This window comes from Quercus lobata, chromosome 11 (assembly GCF_001633185.2).
Source record: "Quercus lobata isolate SW786 chromosome 11, ValleyOak3.0 Primary Assembly, whole genome shotgun sequence".
Taxonomy (NCBI): domain Eukaryota; kingdom Viridiplantae; phylum Streptophyta; class Magnoliopsida; order Fagales; family Fagaceae; genus Quercus; species Quercus lobata.
The window spans coordinates 4,298,726-4,314,734 of NC_044914.1; positions in this window are offsets into that span (position 1 = coordinate 4,298,726).

Here is a 16,009-nt window from a genome sequence, read left to right on the forward strand (position 1 = left end):
CCTCGGACTCAAGCCTATGGGGAAACCAAGTACATAAAAAGATCATAAGTTTTGGACAAAACCAAGGCCTTGCATGGTCCACGGACTCAAGCCTATGGGGAAACCAAGTACATAGAAAGATCATAAGTTTTGGACAGGACCAAGGCCTTGCATGGTCCTCGGACTCAAGCCTATGGGGAAACCAAGTACATAAAAGGACAATCTCAGGACAGAACCAAGGCCTTGCATGGTCCTCGGACTCAAGCCTATGGGGAAACCAAGTACCAAAAAAGACAATCTCATAAGTTTTGGACAGAACCAAGGCCTTGCATGGTTCTCGGACTCAAGCCTATGGGGAAACCAAGTACATAAAAAGATTATAAGTTTTGGACAGAACCAAGACCTTGCATGGTCCTTGGACTCAAGCCTATGGGGAAACCAAGTACAAAAAAGAAAATCTTATAAGTTTTGGACAGAACCAAGGCCTTGCATGGTCCACGGACTCAAGCCTATGGGGAAACCAAGTACTATGGCACGTAAACCTCAAGATCCATCCGAAGAGAACTCCTCGTTAACAGTTGGGTCAATCCCTTAATTGCACGGGTTCCCCGGTCTACCCTCGGATCCCCCGTACCAAAGGGAATGATGCGCTACGGTACAGCATATTACCCGAAAGCACAAAGTCCTTCGCTACTCGACTATCATCTCAGACGAATTGTTTAGAGTTTATCGTTCTCGGGAATTGGTCTAGCGTGCATCGCGCAGCGCTCAACAGCTATCTCGGTTAGTTCCATGAATTTAATCTATTGAGGATTACCATTGTTATACTTGATAATATTTGCGAGTTTAAACTAATAAGGGTTTGTGTTAAAGTGTTCTTCTGCCCAGAATACTGTTAAAGGCAGGCTTAGACTTAATATTCAGACCCAAAGTGGTTGTTGCAAAAAAAAAGTATGTATAAAGAAATAAACACATCTTTTATTAAGACAAAAGAACAGTACAGTGTACAATAAAAGCTGAAACAAGCTTACATTAGAGTTAACTGCGTAAGCAAAAGAAAAGTACAAAAGAGTGAAGATGATGCCGAGGAGATAGCTCAGAGGAGAGATTGGCTACTGTTCCAAGATGTTGTCTAAGGAAACTATTCCTCGACGCTTCTACATGCCCATAACTCAGGCAGCCAAAGAACCTGACCTCAGGCTAACACCATCTACAGAAAAGGTGCAGGGAGCCGGAAGTTGGGAAGCCCCCGCAAAAATTTGCCTGCTACAAGGCAGACGGCGCTGATGGCGAAAATTCCTTCTTCGGACATACCAAAAATCTGGCATGACCAGAGCCTGCTTCGGATTTTGACTAAAAGAGGGAGGAACCCCATTTTCCTCCTGTCAAAACAGAGGACTGGCTCGAATCTGCGCCATCCTTGTCCATACCGTATCCCTTTGAGGATTCGGTGCCTCTGAAGCACGCGGAGACCTTTCACCCCCATCCACGCCTCAAACATCTTACTTTAAGGCAGTGGCACTAGAAAGAGAGATCGCGGATATGGAAGAAATATGGTTCTGAGGAAAGCAGGAGAGTTCATGTGCAAGTGAAGTGATCCCCTATCCTATTTATACCCAGAAGTTAACCGGTGGCATTTGATTCGTGCAAGTTTCCAAGGAACGCTATGGACGAAGCAGACTTGGCTCAATTTCCAACTTCATCCTCAGCCGTAGGATTTGAAGATCCTCGAGAAGGCGCACCTCGAACACTGGGACGCCAAAAAGTGCCGCGTGACCAAAGACTACGGAAATGCCTCTTAATTTCTAGGCCTGGTAAATTCGCAGCCCAGGCCCGTTCTGCATGGAAGCCCACGGACTATGGCCCACACCAAGGAATAACCGTTGCCGAGGATAACTTCCTGCTCGGCAGCTTATGAGACACCTGAGGAAAGACAAGTGCATAAACAAAAAAAAAAAGGGGAGTGCATAAAGTTTTGGACAGAACCAAGGCCTTGTATGGTCCTCGGACTCAAGCCTATGGGGAAGCCAAGTACAAAAAATTATTATTATTACAAGTTTTGGACAGAACCAAGGCCTTGTACGGTCCTCGGACTCAAGCCTATGGGGAAGCCAAGTACAAAAAATTATTATTATTACAAGTTTTGGACAGAACCAAGGCCTTGTACGGTCCTCGGACTCAAGCCTATGGGGAAACCAAGTACAAAAAATTATTATTATCACAAGTTTTGGACAGAACCAAGGCCTTGTACGGTCCTCGGACTCAAGCCTATAGGGAAACCAAGTACAAAAAATTATTATTATCACAAGTTTTGGACAGAACCAAGGCCTTGTACGGTCCTCGGACTCAAGCCTATGGGGAAACCAAGTACAAAAAATTATTATTATTACGAGTTCTGGACATAACCAAGGCCTTGCATGGTCCTCGGACCCAAGCCAAGGGGGTAAGTATTACTTTTTATTGGTCTGCCTTATTGTGCCAAGCACTTCTATTAAAGTTATGGCAACATCTTTTTATTATTAAGTATTTTGGTCTTAGTCGTCATTGATTTAGATGCTATATTATTGTGCCGAGCGGCGCTTGCAAATTTATAAAACAGAGACGAAACATGCAAAATGAAATAGAAACAACTTTTATTAATATGAAAAATCATTACAATGTACAAAAAGGGGCTTCAACAAGCCAATACAAAAGAGGGGCTGCCGAAGCAGCACTAACATCCACGGTACAAATAAGTAAACGGTCAAGCGCCTTTTAAACTTGTCTTCAAAGTCTCTCCAATCTCTGCCTCATTGTTGCTCATACTAAGAGAGGAACTCACTTCAAAAAAAAAATGAAGAAGAAGGAAATAGTAAGGAAGAAATCAATGAAGAAGATGGAGGAGATGAATGAGGAAGATGGAGGACATGAGTAAGAGAAGGAGGAGAAGAAGAGGGGGAGAGATGAAGAGACAAAGGGAGGAGCAAAAGAGGGAGAAGGACAGCACCAGGGCGGAACTGGTGCTGGGAAGACTATAAGAGGAAGGCGGAGGAGGGCACCAGTGAGCAAAGAGAGGGAGAAACAGAAGCACTTCGCCCCTGCCTCAGCCCTGACTCCTAACACACTGGTGCCATGTTAGGTACGCTCGTGAGGAGCCGGGTGGTGCTGATATTGGGTGTTCTCGACTCAGTCACGCCGAGAATTCGACGTGACGAGCTCCTGTTTCGGATTTTGGCTGAAAGAGAGGCGGGACAGATCTTAAGTCTGCGCCACCCTTGCCCTGATCGAGCCATTTCAAGTTTTATCAGAACATGGTGTTTTGAGGAGGGGCATGGTTCCTTCATCATTCGTTATGGTAGGCGTATACTGATATGGTGTATAACAAACGGGCTAAGCAGACACTAAAGGAGGCTACGAGTTTCAGATCTCAGAAGGAAGGAAAGGGGTCTGCACGAAAGTGATGGCCTCCTGCTCGCCTTCTTATAGGAAGGGCAAAACGGAGGGTATTAAATGCATTCTAGTTTCCTAAAAGAATCTGAAGAAAAAAGAGGCGTCTGTTCCATTTCCCCACCTTATCAGATGAGCCGCCGAACATAAATGAGCCTCGTAAAAGGGATTCATTAAGGGCGCGTCTGGGACAGCCAAGCGGCAGGAGTAGATCACGAGCAGATTAAACGGAATCCCTTGAAAATCGGCTAACTTCCTGGACAGGTAGAAAACCGCTCACATAAATGCGGGGTTGAACTAAATAAGCCACATTAAGGGCCCGGGTTTGCCAAAACCCTCCTTCCCAACCCGGAAGTCGGATAGAAGGGTTTTGAGGGGCTATTGTGGGGCCCAATAATTCATGGACCAGGCCCATTTGCCCTTAGAGAGTCCAAAGGCCCGAGCCGAGGAGAACTGTGGCCCAAGCTCTACCATACAGAGCACAAAACAATTTTGGGAGGCAGCCGAGGACAGTTCAGTCCTCGGCAGATCCTGAATCCCACCGGAATAAAGGGGTAAAACTGGTATAGAGACGAATTTGTAAGGAGATCCAAAATATCTTGGGGAAGTTATCCTTACTACCCTTCCAGATAAGACCCAACACCTAACAGAGCCGTACTCTGCAGCCTTATCAACCATTCCCAACAATTCCAGGATTAGACTGATGGGACAAATATCAGTCTTGTAAAGATTGACCCTACACGTGGACGAAGGACAATTAACGCAGACGAGTATAAAAGAAGAAAGTAAGTAAATCTAATGGGAGATCCATCCCACCTCCGAAAAAGAAAGACTACATGGGGGAGAACCTCTCAACAACACCGGACCTCACTGAAGAAAGTCCGTCGTTGGGTAACCGGGATAAGGCCTCAATGGTCCTCGGATCAACTCCGAGGAGTCCCATCCCATAGGGTGCGACGCCTTAGGGCTTAAATGTTCAAGCCCAAGTCCTTTTCTTATAGGAATCCCTCCAAAATCAGGATCGGAATATCGCCCCGCGACCAAACCCAAGCTTTTCAAGCCCACTCTCTACAAATCATATTGTGAGGGATCTTTCATGCGCGAGCCCAACATCTTTATTGGGCCGCCAGAGAATTGTGTCCTTACAAGAAGGATATTCAAAATAAAAGATATAGTTGTAAACACCAGATTATCAAAACCATGTTATGTAATAGATTAATATAATATCATTATATAATATATTTATAATAAAATAGGACCACATCTAACAATTAAAGAAAAAAAAAAAGATAACAGCTTAAAAACACAACCAAATTAGATCAACTAAAAGTAGAGATGTAAGATTGAATTAAAAATACACCAAAAGAATATACACATAGGCACATACATACATAACACACAGAGAGAGAGAGAGAGAGAGAGAGAGAGAGAGAGAGAGAGAGAGAGAGAGAGAGAGAGAGAGAGAGAGAGAGATTCATTACCCTACAATGGAGATGCAACAAAGAGACCCACCAAAAGGAAACCAAAAAAAATAAATAAATAAAACTATGAGAGAGAGAGAGAGAGAGAGAGAGAGAGAGAGAGAGAGAGAGAGTTATCATATTCTGGTGTGGGAAATATGGATTGAATGAGAGATAATAGTTTATTATAGTAAAGAAGATGGGATAAGAAGAGTCAAAATAAGAGGAAGATGAATGGATAGAGAAAGAGTAATGGTAGGGTAGAGAGGAGTGGGAAGATCAAAAGATAAAAGTTAAAAGCAGGGACAGAGCCAGAACTTAAAATTAGGGGGGCGGTTTTATTGTTAGTTGTATGCAGTGGTTTCGGCTTTTGGCTCCATTGCTTAGCCGGCAAAGATTTTCTTTAATTATTATTATTTTTTTTATGTGTGTGTAGAGTGTGTCTTTTGTTGGTAAGGACAAATTTATTTTGTTTAAAGTTTTTTAAAGAGCTAAGTTGTTTGTTTTTGGTAAAATTGGTTGATTAATCTCAAAATTTTTATTTTTATTTTTATTTTAGCTTTGCTACTGCCTATTGGTAATTTTTGTTGTTGGGCTAATATTTTGGGCTTGTGTGTATATATATATATATATATATTTATTTTAGATCTATAAATTTTTTTATGGACTTTAGAAGGAGGAAAATACTAGATCTACAAATTTTTTTACAAATTTTTGTTGTGATTAGTGGTTATTAGTAAGTAAAAAAGTGATATAAGTGGTGGATCCATATGCAAACCAGTAAGAATTTGCTACCTCTATAGTCTGTAAAAATGTTGTAAAAAAGTTTGTAACTATTGCATTTTTCCTATAATGATCAATAAGGGGGACAAATTGCTTAGCCGGCAAAGGTTTTCTTTTGTTATTATTTTTATTATTTTTTATGTGTGTGTAGAGTGTGTCTTTTGTTAGTAAGGACAAAATTATTTTGTTTAAAGTTTTTTAAAGGGCTAAGTTGTTTGTTTTTGGTAAAATTGGTTGATTAGTCTCAATTTTTATTTTTTATTTTTTAGCTTTGCTACTACCTATTGGTAATTTTTGTTGTTGGACTAATATTTTGGACTTGTATATATATATATATATATTTTTTTTTTTGGATTTTAGATCTACAAATTTTTTTATGGACTTTAAAAGGAGGAAAATACTAGATCTACAAATTTTTTTTACAAATTTTTTTTGTGATTAGTGGTTATTAGTAAGTAAAAATGTGATATAAATGGTGGACCCAGATGCAAACCAGTAAGAATTTGCTACCTCAATAGTCTGTAAAAATGTTGTAAAAAAGTTTGTAACTATAACATTTTTCCTATAATGATCAATAAGGGGGATAAAATGTAATTTTATTGAAGAAAGTTGCTAAAATTAGTACCTAAATATATAGTTATATAATTATATTATTTTAAAAAAAAATTAGGGGGGGCCATTGCCCCCCTTGGTCCATGAATGGCTCCGTCCATGGTTAGAAGGAAATGTTGGAGAAAGTGGGAAATTAATAAAGGGAAGAATAATTAAAAATGAGAGAGTAAGAGTTGAAAATAAGTGGATAATTTGGCACAATAAGAGAGTAGCAACATTAACTTCTATGTTTTAGCTTTTAGATATATATAGATATAGATGAATGAAGATAGTTTTTAGATATATATATATAGATATAGGAATGAAGATAGATTTCTTATATAGCAAAAAAATGAGTAACATGCAGGTCTCTGGACCTATCAGTTTAATATTTGATCCTGGCCTTTCTCCAGATCGTCAATGGACCAATTCCCTTTTGTGTAACCCATCTTTTGTCTTTTTCCCATTCTTTAATGTAAATCATTTTGATAGCAAAAGAAAAGTTTAATATTTGACAGGTGAGCCACTGAGATAAACATAGGTTTATAGTATTTGCTTTAAATGTGAACACGTGATGTGTAGAGTCATAATTAAATGAAAACATGTTGGGCTTAGCTTTAAATTCTTAGCATTTCTAATAATATTCCAAACAAATCTTTAAATTCTTAGCATTGCCGATGGTTCTTAGTTGTATGTTTCAAAGGTCATTGAGGTTCATTCGAACTCTCAAAATAGTATTTTCATGGGTTTTCCATACTTTTTTCTAGAGTTTTGACCCTCGAAAAAAACCAAAATTTTTTATAGTGACATTACATGTTTATATGAATAAATGTTTGAAATATACTTAAATACACTAGTGAATATTTTTTATAAGTTTGTAAATAAATTCATAAAATACTAGATAAAATTAAATAATTTATATGTATATACTTATATACACTGGATATAAATAGTCCATTTTGTAGTAAAATTATACAAATTTTAACAATAGAAAAAGTTGGTAAATCTAATTTTTATAAGTTCATAAAAAATCATTCTATCTAATTAACTCAAATAATATAATTATAATTGTAGGTGCTCAAGAATTCTTTACCTTTGGCTTTGGCATTTTTGGCTTGATTGCCTAGCCTTGCCTTTGGCTTGAATTCCTTTGTCCCACATTGGAAAGATCTTTTTCCTCTTCATGCCATATAAGGCATGAACCAATGGTTGAAGGGATAAAATTTTAGTCTGAATATTTTATATATAGATATATATATATATATATATATATATATAAAGCCCAAGATGAGAAAAAATTCAATTAGATTTTACTTATGGGATAATTTTGTGTCATGTATGTGTCCACTTAAGTTTCTCAGTCTTTGTGTTATTTAAGTAAGTTAATGAGTATAAAATAATAAAGTCCAAAATATTAATAAACTATTAAGAAAAAACCAATCATATATATACTTAATAAAAATCACCACACCTCCTATCTTATAAAAAATTATCATAATACATAAGTAGTGTTAAATTTAGGCTAGAGTTTAAACATACATCTAATTACATTTATTTTTTCTAATAATTACATATATTTTTATGATAAAAAAATATTTTTATTTTTAAATATATTTATGTATATACATGAGTTACCAACTAATTTTATTATTATTATTACTATTATTATTACTGTCGTTTGTAATTGTACGAGGAAGATAATAAAGGTAACACATCCAACAATCACAGACTCACAGCCTTTATTTACTGTTTTTTATGGATGGTCACACCCACACACTACACTACAGAGCACGTCAATCGACAGCACGTTCAAAATGTTGAGATAATGGAGCTGTCAAGGGGTCCAGTAATCCTGGCTGGGCCTCTTGTCTTTTTCTTTCTGATCTTTCTTTCTTTCTTTCTTCTAAATTACATGGGAATACGAGTGAAAGTTACTCGCAAATTTGTAAGAATCTTTAAATTGACCTATCAAAATATAAACGTGATTAGTGTGATCAGTGACCCGTGTTATTCAATAGTATAAAAAAATTGATAATTAGTTGTATTATAAAAATTTGTATAATAGAATTAATTGCATCACGTTTATAACATATACTTAATTTTAAAAAATTATTTCTTTTGGTTTTGGGTGTAAAAATTGACGCATGAAATTATAAAATTTATTAATTATATACGTTTTTAAATTAACACATCAATTTATAGTATTTTTAAGTGATAAAAGTTTCGTAATACTGTTAACATCACACTTTCAATAAATAAATACTATCTGAGCTTTAGTGTGCTCAACCAAAGTTCACATTTTTTGGTTTCTTTTTTGTTTTTGTTTTTACCGTTGTTGACAAGATTCGGATATTAAATAAGATACGGTGAATATGCGGCAAATGGAAATATCATTGTGGGGGACACAGTTTGGAGCCCAAACTCCTATCTTGTGAAGTCTTGGTCCAAAAAAGCCCAATACAATGAATTTTGTAAAGTATGGGTCAAAGAACTAGGTTTAGATAAGTTAAACAGAGGTTTGCATGGGATAAAGGAACATATGGACAAGAACAAAAGCCATTGCGTTGAAAGATCTCACGGTCTGAGGAGACTAAAAACTTAATTTGTGTATATAGACCAGTACATTAGGGTTCGTTTGCATGCTACAGTATTCTCCTTTTTTTTTTTTTTTTTTTGGTCCCTTATGGGGGCTTCTATACATTATATAGGCCCTTCTTTATCATTGGACTTTACACTTGTTGATCATCCAAGCCTCCACTTGAGCACATATCCCATCAGACACCTCTTTCAGTCCTTTGTGAGTTGTGGTAGCCAAGGTAACGCTGTTCAGGGGTCTTCTCCACATTAATGCAATCAGGAAAGTAGCTGTAATGCATTCAATGTGGTGGTGACAGCTTTTGCTTAGATATTTTGTGTTTCCTTCCTTTTCACGTATTTAGGGGATGTACTTCAGTGGCTTAGACATACCTCCGCTCCGAATTTTCAGTGTCCGAGGAGGAATTCCTCCTCGGACCTTTTTTCTTTGTTTCCCGTGATAAGGCTTAATGTGGATCTCCTAAGCCACGTTGCCTCCTCGGACAGGCTGCGTCCTCGAACAGGCCCAAGGCCCAACTCGTTACTTTGGGCTATAGTCCCCACAATAACCCCTCAAAACTCCGGTTTTTATCTCCTTCTGAGGAGAAAAGTAGGGTTTTGACTTTTTAAGAGATAAGATCAATTAGTTTCCGGTTCGCACGTGTGGGGACAATTGCTTTTGACGCGTTGCAAGTCACGAGGCGCGGCTTATTACTCCAGGCAGCTTTATGTCTCCCCCATCCAGTGGCGAAACGCAGATCTAATGGCTGGCATTCTTCCTAGAATTTTGAGCGGGAGTGACCTTCCCTTTTCTCCCTTGCTATATAAGGCCCGAGGGAAGCTCTTTCTGCTTTTCTTTTCTACTAATACTCAAGTTCGCCAGAGAATCCCAGCGCCCAGTTCTTCATTAACGTTCCAGGCCTTCAAATTTCCGTGACTACTTCAGTGAGAAACCTTTCCTTGAGGAAATCTCTGAGAGCTTCAGAGATTGTTGTAAGGATACTTGTAAGTTCTACTTCCTCTTCGTTACCCCAATTTTCACCTCGGCCTTCCTCCTCGGCCCACCGGTTCAACTAGATGGGTAGATTCAAGTGTCTAGTAGATACTCCGGCCGCCATGGAGGCCTTTAGGGCAAAGTATCGCATCCCGCAGGGGGTGATTTTGGAGTACTGTCCTCCAGAACGAGTGCTGATCGATAGGGAAGTGGGTCAAGTTGTCATTCCCATGATTGCTTTTATAGAATGAGGAATGACGCTTCCCATGCGTAGGATTACCCGGGACTAATTGCTTAACCATAGATTGACACCGCATCAGTGCGCTCCCAACCTGTTTAGGGTCTTAGGCAGCATAGATATTCTGAACAAACGGATGGGTTTAGGTCTTACATGGCATGATGTAGTTCACATGTACAAGTGCCACCATCTTGACAAAGCGGGGTACTATCTTAAATCTCGGTCCGAGATCATTAGGCTGATCTCCTGTCTTCCTAAATCCAATAAGAGTATGAAGGATGACTTCCTTATTGCCTCGGGAGAGTGGAGCGATGGTCTTCATTGTCCAACTTGGGCAGGAGATCCAGGTACGGTGCCTTTAGGATCAATCCCCTGGGAAGGGGGTTTAACCCTTTAGTTTTATTTTCCTTTGATTGAAGATTCAAAATTTTTGTAACTTAACTACAATTTCCTTCTCGGCTGTTTTGCAGATAGAGCACACGTCGCTCCTCAGCTGAGCCACGTAAATGTTCAAGCCTTGAACTATCTTTTGAGGTCAGAGATCTACGTTAACGAGGAATGACAATTACGTGCGGCCTATCTAATTTTGGGTTACGAACCCTTGTCCCGTGCTTTCCTAGACGTCGGCCAATCCATAAGAGCCGGTAGTCCAAGGTTGGCCAGGATCGACTTGTCGAAGGCGAGGTTTTTGGCTTGAGACGATCTTAGGCCAGTTGTTTTACCTGGCATTCAAAATCCTCAACCAGCTACACAACCACTTCCACAAGATAATCCTGAAGTTGCAGCGCGTGTTGAAGAAGAGACTAAATCATCCCGTCTTTCTCTTGAGGAGGAGATAGACGAGTTCTACTTTGAGGAGGATATTCCAAAAGCTCCATTGATCGAGCTTTCAGACGTTGAGGGAGAATAGGATAGAAACTCTGTGATCGGCACCCCTCTTCTTATTGCCTGCTCGGACGACTCTTTAGACGAGGAAGTGGACAACATGGCCTCCAACAAAGGAAAAAGTTTGCGAGAGCTGATGGCTGCTCGAGGCAAGGGGCAATCATCGAAGGTGCCTGCCAATTCCCAAACCTCTGTTCTTCCTCCTGCTGCTCCGTAAATCCCTGCCGATCTCGGCTTGAAAGTTAATCCCGACCTAAAGAAGAAAATGCCGATTGAGTCCCTCGAGGAAGGCGAGGTGGGTCCTCGCTAGGGCGGTAAATAACAAAAAACGACTCGGGAGCATCGGGACAAAAGGGCTCCATCTGTGGAGAGCCGAGAAGAGATGGAACGGGCTGAAGTGTGCATGCCTTCGTGCACTTGGAGCCCCCAACTTGAAGTGGACAGAGCAGTCATTCCCTATAATGCTTCAATCCGAGAGTATAATAGGGGCCGAGCAGGGTACATTGCTGAAGCCCTGGAGCAGCCCGTTCTCCTTCCTAGGGATATGGAGGCTTACAGGCGATTTTCACAGCCTGAACTCTTCCTATCCCTGAAGAGAGATCTTGCAATGGTAAGACAATTCATCCTCTCATTGGTAAGATCATTGGATCATGTCATATTTTAACTTGTCATCTTGTCACTTCTTGGGCAGATCACTTAACAAGTATTTGTGGCTGAGGAGTGGTGTCGTGACAATCGTAAGTTAGCTGATGTCGAAGCCCTCTCTCGTGCTGAGGTGGAGAAGGCTCTAGGAGCCCTCAAGCAGGAGCATTACGAGCTATCTGAGAAGCTAAAGGAGGCTGAGTTAGGCTGTAAGAGTGCTGTGGCTGGCTTGAAGACTGCTGAAAAACAAGCTAAAGATCAACGCTAAAAACTGTACGTGACTGAGACCAACCTTGCTACTGAAAAGCAAGTCGTACTGGATCTCAAAGCCGCGTTGCAGAAAGCCAAAGAAGAGGCCCAGCTTGCCAAGGAAGAAGCTTAGCTAGTCAAGGAAGCAGCTAAGGCCGAAAAAAGGGTTGCTTACCAGCTTGGAGTGAAGGGGACTGAGGCAAGGCTTTCTGAGGAGCTGCTAGAGGTATGCAGGGATTACTGCAGTATTTCATGGGTTCAGGCTCTTAATGCAGCAGGGGTCCCTGTAGACTCTGCCTTGAGATTGCCCGAGAATGTCTTCTTCCCTCCAGAGATCCGGGAGATCCTTGCCGATACCACTGAAGCTTCCGAGTAGCCCACGGCTGTTCCTAATGCCATCCCCTTAGCTGAAATTACCGGGGGCTCTGGTCAGGTCGCCGTCCAGGTTGAGGATGTGGAGAAAGAGAAGGGTAATGGCAAGGGTAAGGGAAAGAAAACCTCCTTCAGGGCCAAGGATCTCACTAAGGAAGCTAACACTGAGGCACTAAAGCATTCACTCACATTTCAGTTCTCATATCTTATATCCTATTTCTTTATTTTTTCTTAACTCACTTTCTATCGTGTTTGGCATCAAAACTTGGCTTAGTTGTCAGTTTAAAAAAGCAACTTTAACTCAAAATTTATTTAATTGAATGATGATAAAAATATTACATAAAATTTATAATTTCATGTGTCATTTTTATAACACCCAAAACCAAAAGAAATAATTAAAAATATATATTATTATATGTTATAAACGTGATACAATTAATTGTATTACAAATTTTTATAATACAATTGTAAGGACTCAATTTGTAACGACCCAAAATGATATTGGGTTCGCACGTAAAAAGGCCGAAACAATATCATTTGTAGAGCGTGGATTTGAAAGGTTAGGCCTTGGTCACCGGACGGTGGTTAGTCGTGGTGTTCATACAGAATTAAACCGTGTTCACTCGAGGAGTCTTTCTCCTGGAGGCGGTCTGGGAGGCTCTGGTTCTTGGCCTTTTTTCCCAGCCCCCTCTCCGGATTGCTTGCTTCTCCTTTTATATTAGCCTGTATTCCTTATCCTACGTCCACGTGTAGGAACGACTTTCCAGGACTGATACTTGTCCCATCAGCCAGCCCATACCCAAAGTGGTTGGGGGTGGTTGTAAAATCTGAAGAGCATGGCTCTGTCAGGTGCAGAGTATTCAATGGCAGTAATGGCAGCTTTCCCTTTGTCCTTGATCGTTTATACTATCCAGCGTCCCCTTCTCTATTGACATAGATATTTTAGATTTTTTCCAAAACTGTTCCTATACCATTCTTGCCCTTTCTTTCAGGGGGACCTCGGATATGCCGAGGACAGAATTATCCTCGACTATGTCTCAAGGCTACTTAGACTTTTATTACACGTCCTCGGCTATACCCCTCCTCGGCTCGGGCCTTGGGCTCCACAATAGCCCTTCAAAATCCTGCTGTCCGACCTCTTAGTCTGAGAGGAGGGTTTTGACGATGCCTAGCCTTTATTACAGTTCGTTCAACTCTAACCTTCGTTAGTGTTGGTGTCCCTTCATCTATTAAGTAAATGCGCTGGGTTACGAGACATTCGTCTAGATTTTCACACTGGGCGCTCCTGCCATTTCAGTGTATGAGGCGCATCTTTAATAGATTTATACTACGAGGCCGATCAAATCTGACGGTTATAGATGACATTGGGGAGTTGAACAGACGCTACCTCATTTGCAGATCTTCTTGGAAATATGTACGGATTAAATACCACTGAATTTACCTTCCATATAAGAAGCCGACGAGAGGGTATTCCCTTCATGTAAAGACTCTTTAACCTTCCTAAAGCCTCAAACCTCAAGCTGTGCTCAAAGTCTTCCTTATCAGCATAGCCAAAGCTTATAGTGTGACACGTTTGAAGTAAAAGCGGGGATGAAAAGATCACATCCTTCTCAGAAGCGTTATGTCCCTCCGAAACTTAAGATGGCTCGGTCGGGGCAGGGTTAGAAGAGACTCAAGATGCTTGCTATCCTCCTTCAGCCAAAATCCGAAACAGGTGCTTGTCGCATCAAGCTTTTGGTGCGATTGAGCTGGGGTTATCCATTATCAGTACCAGCCGCTCTCTTATGAGCATAGCTAATATGACACCAGCGTGTTAGGAGTCAGGGCTAACGCAGGGACTAAGTATCCCTGCTTCTTCCTCTGTTCCTTCACTGATGCCCCATTTTGCCTCCCCTTCTTCTTCTTTCCCATCACCAGATCCATCCTGGTACTTTTCCTTCTTCCTCTTCTTCTCCTCATCCATCAAAAGAGGTCCTCCTCTCAATATGGTAGCTACTAGAGCAGAATTTAGCAAGACTTCTTATTTTTGTTGTTGTTGTTGTTTTTATTTTTATTATTTTTTTTTTTATTCTAGTTCTTGTAATTTGTTTCCTATATAGGCTTGTTTAAGCCCTTCATTGTACGCTGTACTACTTCTTTACGTTAATATAAGTTACCATTGTTTTATTCTATGTATTCTTTCTTTCCTGCAATGGTTATGCCGTGAATGGACGTATTACTGTATGACTTCTTTTCATTTTTATACTCTGAACAATGCTTAGGGGCGAAATCTCTGTTAATAAAAAGACCTTACTCTGCGCTTATTGAAACTATCGAGCATAATAGTGCCGATTTGAACAAATGATACTTAGGGCAGAAACCCTTACTAAGAAAAAAGAAAAAGATGTTATTATGAGTTTATTAGAGTTGTCTGGCATAATAATGCAATCCTGAGAAAACGATACTTAGGGCCGAAACCCTTACTAAGAAAACAGATGTTATTATGAACTTATTGAAGCTATCTTGAACAATAAGACCGACCTGAAAAAGGGTTGTATACCCCAAATTGAACGAGATGATGGTTGAATGCTCAGTGCTGTGTAGGAAATAATCATCCGAGGATATGTAACCCAAAATGAATAGTCCCTGCGGGTCGCTGAGTAATAAGACGTTTCGCCTTCTTCCTAATGACCTTCATAGCCTTAGTCTTTTCTGGTATTTGGTCCGAGAACTGAGCGACTTAGAGTTCTCCTTAAGTAGCTGATTTTTCCATAGGTTTGAGTCCGAGGACCATGTAATACCTTGGTTCTGTCAAAAACTTGATTTTTTAAGTAGTTGGTTTCCCCATAAATTTGAGTCCGAGGACCATGCAATACCTTGGTTCTGTCCAAAACTTGACTTTTAAGTAGTTGGTTTCCCTATAGGTTTGAGTCCGAGAACCATGCAATACCTTGGTTCTGTCCAAAACTTAGCTTTTTAAGTAGTTGGTTTCCCCATAGGTTTGAGTCCGAGGACCATGCAATATCTTGGTTCTGTCCAAAACTTGATTTTTAAATAGTTGGTTTCCCCATAGGTTTAAGTCCGAGGACCATGTAATACCTTGGTTCTGTCCAAAACTTAGCTTTTTAAGTAGTTGGTTTCCCCATAGGTTTGAGTCCGAGGACCATGCAATACCTTGGTTCTGTCAAAAACTTGATTTTTAAGTAGTTGGTTTCCCCATATGTTTGAGTTCGAGGACCATGCAATACCTTGGTTCTGTCCAAAACTTAGCTTTTTAAGTAGTTGGTTTCCCCATAGGTTTGAGTCTGAGGACCATGCAATACCTTGGTTCTGTCTAAAACTTAGCTTTTTAAGTAGTTGGTTTCCCCATAGGTTTGAGTCCGAGGACCATGCAATACCTTGGTTCTGTCAAAAACTTGACTTTTAAGTAGTTGGTTTCCCCATAGGTTTGAGTCCGAGGGCCATGCAATACCTTGGTTCTGTCCAAAACTTAGTTTTTTAAGTAGTTGGTTTCCCCATAAGTTTGAGTCCGAGGACCATGCAATACCTTGATTCTGTCCAAAACTTGATTTTTAAGTAGTTGGTTTCCCCATAGTTTGAGTTCGATGACCATGCAATACCTTGGTTCTGTCCAAAACTTAGCTTTTTAAGTAGTTGGTTTCCCCATAGGTTTGAGTCCGAGGACCATGCAATACCTTGGTTCTGTCCAAAACTTAGCTTTTTAAGTAGTTGGTTTCCCCATAGGTTTGAGTCCGAGAACCATGCAATACCTTGGTTCTGTCCAAAACTTAGCTTTTTAAGTAGTTGGTTTCCCCATAAGTTTGAGTCCGAGAACCA